Genomic DNA, 6,322 nt, shown 5'->3' on the forward strand with positions numbered 1-6,322 from the left:
TTTTGGCGAAGCCCCTAGTTCGGAAGACCGAGTTCGGGGCGCTATCCACGCCTTGGCCGGACAAATCCGGCAACTCGCTCGAAGCGGCATAAGTCTTTAGGGACTCGAAAAACCTCTCGAACAGCGACCGGTCTCTCGCCTCATCATGACAGTCAGTTTTAGCTTTCTCCACTGAGGTGCTTAACCCAGCTCAACCGGGGCACAATCGCAGTGGTTCTCCTAGTGCTACCTTAGCCGATATAGCGGAACGTAAGGCACCAAAACATAGGAGCCGGGCAAACCCAACTATTGACCCAAATCATGATTCGGAGCCGATGCATATAGTGCTATAAGTTCGGGGTGCCGCACTTGTGAAAGTGTACGGACTTCTCACACCATATTAAAGGGTACTGAAGCCCCTGGCGTACTTGCCGTACCACGGTGTACGGGTGCAACATGTCATTAATGAACATATATAAAAGAGAGTAATGCAGAAAATAGACAAAAGCTATGCATTGTTTATAGAGAGGCTATTTATCAAAGCCGAACGATACAAATAGTGCGGTAAGCAAAAAATATTGGACTATTCAGTATGTCCTGACCAGGGGCAGGCCGTGGAATTGTATTTAAAACAGGTATAGCGCTCGTAATAGAGACCACCTGGGAGTTCTATAATGCGGCATGGCTTGTCTGCCTCCCTGGATCTTGCATCGTTTGTGCGGCAGTCGAATTGCCGAACAGGTCGTCCGAAGTATGGAGTCCTGAAAGTAAGAAAAAATTAAAAAAAAGAATCCGGCAGCCCCTAGTACGTTTTAAGCCGTATTTTGGGCGTGCCGTTATTGTGCCCCTTCCCCTGTGCCCATGGTATTTCAAGGGCGTAGTTATGTACGTGAGGTACTAGTTTCGCTATGTCGCGAAGGCTGGGGTTGGGGACGCATTGCTACGCTTGCTCAGAGTGTGCCAGGCGGTCCTGCTGTGGGTTACTTTGGGTGCGCTTGGCAGTGTCTGGCTTTTTAATGGCCGGACTGGAGAATTGCCTGAGAAGGCTACTTTGTACCTCCACTGCGAGAGCCGCCGTATGCTCCTCCGTACGGAGGGAGCGTTCGGTGTATCCGTTGACCATAATTACTCCTCGAGGGCCTGGCATCTTGTGCTTGAGATATGCGTAGTGCGGCACCACATTGAATTTTGCGAATGCAGTTCGTCCGAGCAGGGCGTGATAGCCACTGCGAAACGGGACTATATCGAAGATTAACTCTTCGCTTCGGAAATTGTCCGGGAATCCGAAGACCACGTCAAGTGTTACTGAGCCTGTACAGTTGGCTTCTACACCTGGTATAACGCCTTTAAAGGTCGTTCTTGCGGGCTTAATCCTTGAGGGATCTATGCCCATTTTCCGCACTGTATCCTGGTAAAGCAGGTTCAGGCTACTGCCGCCGTCCATGAGGACTCTTGTGAGATGAAATCCGTCGATGATTGGGTCGAGAACCAATGCGGCGAAGCCGCCATGACGGATGCTAGTGGGATGGTCCCTTCGATCAAAAGTGATCGGGCAGGAGAACCATGGGTTGAACTTTGGGGCGACTGGCTCCATCGCGTATACGTCCCGTAGCGCATGCTTCCGCTCCCGCTTGGGAATGTGGGTTGCGCATATCATGTTCACCGTCCGCACTTGTGGGGGAAAGCCCTTCTGTCCATTGTTGTTCGGCGGCTTGGGCTCCTCGTCGTCGCTGTGCAGCCCCTTGTCTCTGTTTTCGGCCCTTAACTTGCCTGCCTGCTTGAATACCCAACAATCCCTGTTAGTGTGATTGGCTGGCCTTTCGGGGGTGCCATGTATCTGGCACAAGCGATCGAGTATTCGGTCCAAACTGGACGGGCCCTGAGTATTCTTTTTGAATGGCTTTTTCCGCTGACCGGATTTATAGCCTTTGAATCCGGCATTGACTACTGTGTCTTCATTGCTGTCGCTGTTAACGCGGCGTTTTTGCTTATTCTGACGTGTCCTGCCACTTTTGTCCTTGGTATCCAAATTACCAGGGTTCTTTGATAAGTTGTTACTGTGAGCTAGCCAGCTGTCTTCTCCCGCGCAAAAGCGGGTCATGAGTGTCGTGAGGGCTGCCATGGATTTTGGCTTTTCCTGTCCCAGGTGCCGGGCAAGCCACTCGTCGCAGATGTTATGCTTGAAGGCTGCTAGGGCCTCTGCGTCCGGACAGTCGACTATCTAGTTTTTCTTTGTTAGGAACCGTATCCAGAATTGTCTGGCCGATTCTTCTGGCTGCTGAATTATGTGGCTTAAGTCGTCGGCATCCGGCGGTCGCACGTAAGTGCCCTGGAAGTTGTCGAGGAATGCGGCTTCCACGTTCTCCCAAGAACCGATTGAGTCTGCTGGCAAGCTGTTAAGCCAATGCTGGGCCAGTCCTTTAAGTTTGAGCGGGAGGTATTTGATGGCGTGTAGATCATCGCCGCGTGCCATGTGGATGTGAAGGAGATAATCCTCGATCCATACCGTCGGATCTGTTGTGCCATCGTATGATTCGATGTTTACGGGTTTGAAACCCTCTGGGATTTTATGATCCATTACTTCATTCATGAAGCATAGCGGGTGTGCGGCGCCTCTGTACTGGGCTATATCACGACGTAGCTCGGAAGAGCTATTTATGTTGTGTTCGGCCCGGCCGGATTTATTGTATCCGGAGTGAAGATCATTGTCACATGCCGTAGGGCACCTGCGCGATCCGTAGATCAATCTTGTTTTTCTTGCCTTATCCTCCAGTATGTCTCGCAGGTCGGGCGCATTTTCCCGTGCCTTAGTTGAGCAGCGTCGGGGCATGGCTTGGGTGGAGGGTCGAGAGGCCTCTCTGTCGCGGCCGCGAGGTGGCCGGTCTGCCATGTCATGCGCTGGTGATGTAGGTGCTTCCTCCTCTGATCGGGGTAGCGGCCTGCGCTTCGGGTAACTCTAGGAGGGGCGTTCGAGTTTATACTCTTCAGCCGCAAGGACTTCAGTCCATCTATCAGCTAGCAAATCTTGGGCAGCTCTAAGCTGTTGCTGCTTTTTCTTGAGGCTACTTGCCGTGGCTAAAAGCCTGTGTTTAAAACGCTCTTGTTCCGCGGGGTCTGATGGTATGACGAATTCTCGTCATCGAGGCTTGCCTCATCTTCGGAGGGAGGCGTATAGTTATCATCCTCGACCTCTCGGTCTGCCGCTCTCTCATGAGGGCTGGCTTCTCCATCTTCCTGTGCCGAATCTTGCTGAGGTGGGTGTTCTTCGGCGCTATCCGGGGTAGTATTATCTCCCGTGCCGGAATCACCTTTTTTGTTTTGGCGTGATTTAGAGCGGCGCCGCTGACGCCGGCGCTTTGGCTGTTTCTTGGGGGCGTCATCCCCCACTGTTCCATCGCCATCTCCATCTTTTGGAGTTTCCACCATATATATGTCATATGACGAGGTGGCCTTCCAGCGCCCTTCAGGTGCTGGTTCCTGTTCGTCTCCTACATCGTCGTCCATGCCGTCGATGTCTTCGGAGCTGAAGTCAAGCATGTCGGTTAGATCGTCGACAGTGGCTACAAAGTGGGTGGTGGGTGGGCTTTGAATTTCCTAATCGTCCGTATTCCACCCTCGCTGACCGTAGTCCGGCCAGGGCTCTCCTGATAAAGAGAGAGACTTAAGAGAATTCAGGATGTCGCCAAAAGGCGAATGCTGAAAGATGTCTGCGGCGGTGAACTCCATTATCGGCGCCCAATCGGATTCGATTGCCAGGGGCGCGGGGGGTTCAGAGTCCGGGGAGGAGTCCGGATCCTCAGAGTCACGGGTAGTGCAGAGTGCGGGGCTAGCGTTCGGCTCGATCGCCTCTGAGATCACAGTCCCTGAGGCAGCGTCCAACCGCTGATCCTCGATCGGCGCAGTATGCTCCGAATCAATGGTCGAAACCGATGCGTATGCGGCCTCCAAGGCGCTGTTCGGCGGCAGAGCTATATCATGCCCATCGAGACAGTGCGGCGCGCTTGGCTGTGGCTTGAATCCATCGAAGATCAAGTACCATGGATGTCAGCCGTGTAGTTTAGGCTTCCAAACCTGACCTGATGGCCAGGGGCGTAGCTTTCGATCTGCTCCAGGTGGCCGAGCGAATTGGCCCGCAGAGCGAAGCCGCTGAAGACGAAGATCTGTCCCTGGAGCAAAGTGTCACCCTGGACTGCATCGTTGGTGATGATCAAAGGAGCCATTGGGCCTAAAGGCGACGACACAGAGGAACTCTCAATGAAAGAACCAATGTCGGTGTCAAAACCCGCGGATCTCGGGTAGTGGGTCCCAAACTGTGCGTCTAGGCCGGATGGTAACAGGAGGCAGGGAACACGATGTTTTACCCAGGTTCGGGCCCTCTTGATGGAGGTAAAACCCTACGTCCTGCTTGATTAATATTGATGATATGGGTAGTACAAGAGTAGATCTACCACGAGATCAAGGAGGCTAAACCCTAGAAGCTAGCCTATGGTATGATTGTTGTATATGGAGTTGATTGCCTACGGACTACAACCCTTCGGTTTATATAGACACCGGATAGGGTTAGGGTTACACAGAGTCGGTTACAATGGTAGGAGATCTTGAATATCCGCATCGCCAAGCTTGCCTTCCATGCCAAGGAAAGTCCCATCCGGACACGGGACGAAGTCTTCAATCTTGTATCTTCATAGTCCAGGAGTCCGGCTGAAGGTATAGTCCGGCTACCCGAACACCCCCTAATCCAGGACTCCCTCACCATGCCAATTTAATATAATTTTTTGGGAATATTTGAGGATTTACTATGCAAAAATTACCGCGGGAGGAGCTGCCACCTGGTCACGAGGGTGGTGGGCCCCCCCTATAGGGCACGCCCCCTGCCTCATGGGCCCATGGTGGCCCTCCTCCACTTATTCCAGCACCCATCTTCTTTCTCTATCTCACACAAACCCGAAAAACCAACTCAAGCACGAGTCCCAGCCACTTCTGCTATGATTTTCGATCTCCTTGCTCAAAGCACTTCCCGCAAAACTGCTTGGAGAGATTGTTCCTTGGTATGTGACTCCTCCATTGGTCCAATTAGTTTTTGTTCTAGTGCTTTATTCTTTGCAAATTTGTGCTGCATAGGTGACCATGTTCTTGAGCTTGCATGTCAAATTTATATGGTTCCTAGTAGTTCTAATGCTTGATACAGGCTCTAGGCACTTGTAGGAGTAGTTGCTATCAGTTTAATTGAGTTTGGTTTACTTTTATTTTGAAGTTACTAAAAATTTCAGATTGTTTCAGAAAAATGATGAGGAGATTATTGAGGGGCTCATCAAGCCAAAGCTCAAAGGAAAAGGCACCTAAGCCTAAGTATAATTTGCCAGGCACCACAGAGATTCGGGCGTGTGAATGGCCTTCTGAAGATTTCTTGAGAGCAGCCGGTATCTATGAAGATTTTCATGAATTGGCCCACAATGCAGGCCTCACCGCTTTCCTCAAGGACCAATGCGATCAGTATCTCTTACTCACAAATACCTTTGTGCAAAACTTTTATTTTCATCCTAGGAACTCACCACCTACGGTGGAATTTCATTTATATGATGAGCCTAAGGAGATGTCGCTTTATGTTTTCTGTTGGTTTTGTTTAGTCCCTTTTGAGGGCAAGACAAAAGAACCATATCATGATGATGTGGCTGGATTTATTGATAATATCACTGTAGGAGAGACTAGGAAGGTTTCCGATGCATGAATCACTAGCATACATTTTCCTGTTTTGCGTTACTTTGCATTATTTGCTAGTCGTTGTTTAATTGGACACGGAAATTCTGGAAACCATAGTATCCCTGATTTAATTATTCTGCTCCAGGGTTTATATAGTGATAACACTTTTAGTTTAGGCGGTATTATTTCTAGACGGTTAAATATGAACCGTACTAAGGGCCCCATCTTTGGAGGCATCTATGCCACACGCCTAGCCGCACATTTTAACATATCTATTAGGCATGCTGAGAAGGAAGAAAAAGTGCTACCCCATGTTTATCCAGATCATAAAAGTATGGTGACACATGATTTTATTGTTAAGAATAGGGCAGGGGAGCTTAGGTATCAACTTTTCTTTAATAAACATCATCCTAAGACTATTACCCTTCCTGCTCCTTCTTTGTTTGATTTGACTGTAGGCACGTACCTTGTTCCGTTGACGACTATTCACGCCTACTGAAACCCTGCACCAGTCGAGGAGCCAGAACAGGAACCACAAAATGAGCCTCTGCGACAATCTGTTTATTCTTGGGATCTAGAGATGACTGTCAGCCAGTGGCAGTCAGAGTCTTCTTCCTCATCACAGTATGATCCCAACTATTCT

Source organism: Triticum dicoccoides, chromosome 7A (assembly GCF_002162155.2).
Source record: "Triticum dicoccoides isolate Atlit2015 ecotype Zavitan chromosome 7A, WEW_v2.0, whole genome shotgun sequence".
Taxonomy (NCBI): domain Eukaryota; kingdom Viridiplantae; phylum Streptophyta; class Magnoliopsida; order Poales; family Poaceae; genus Triticum; species Triticum dicoccoides.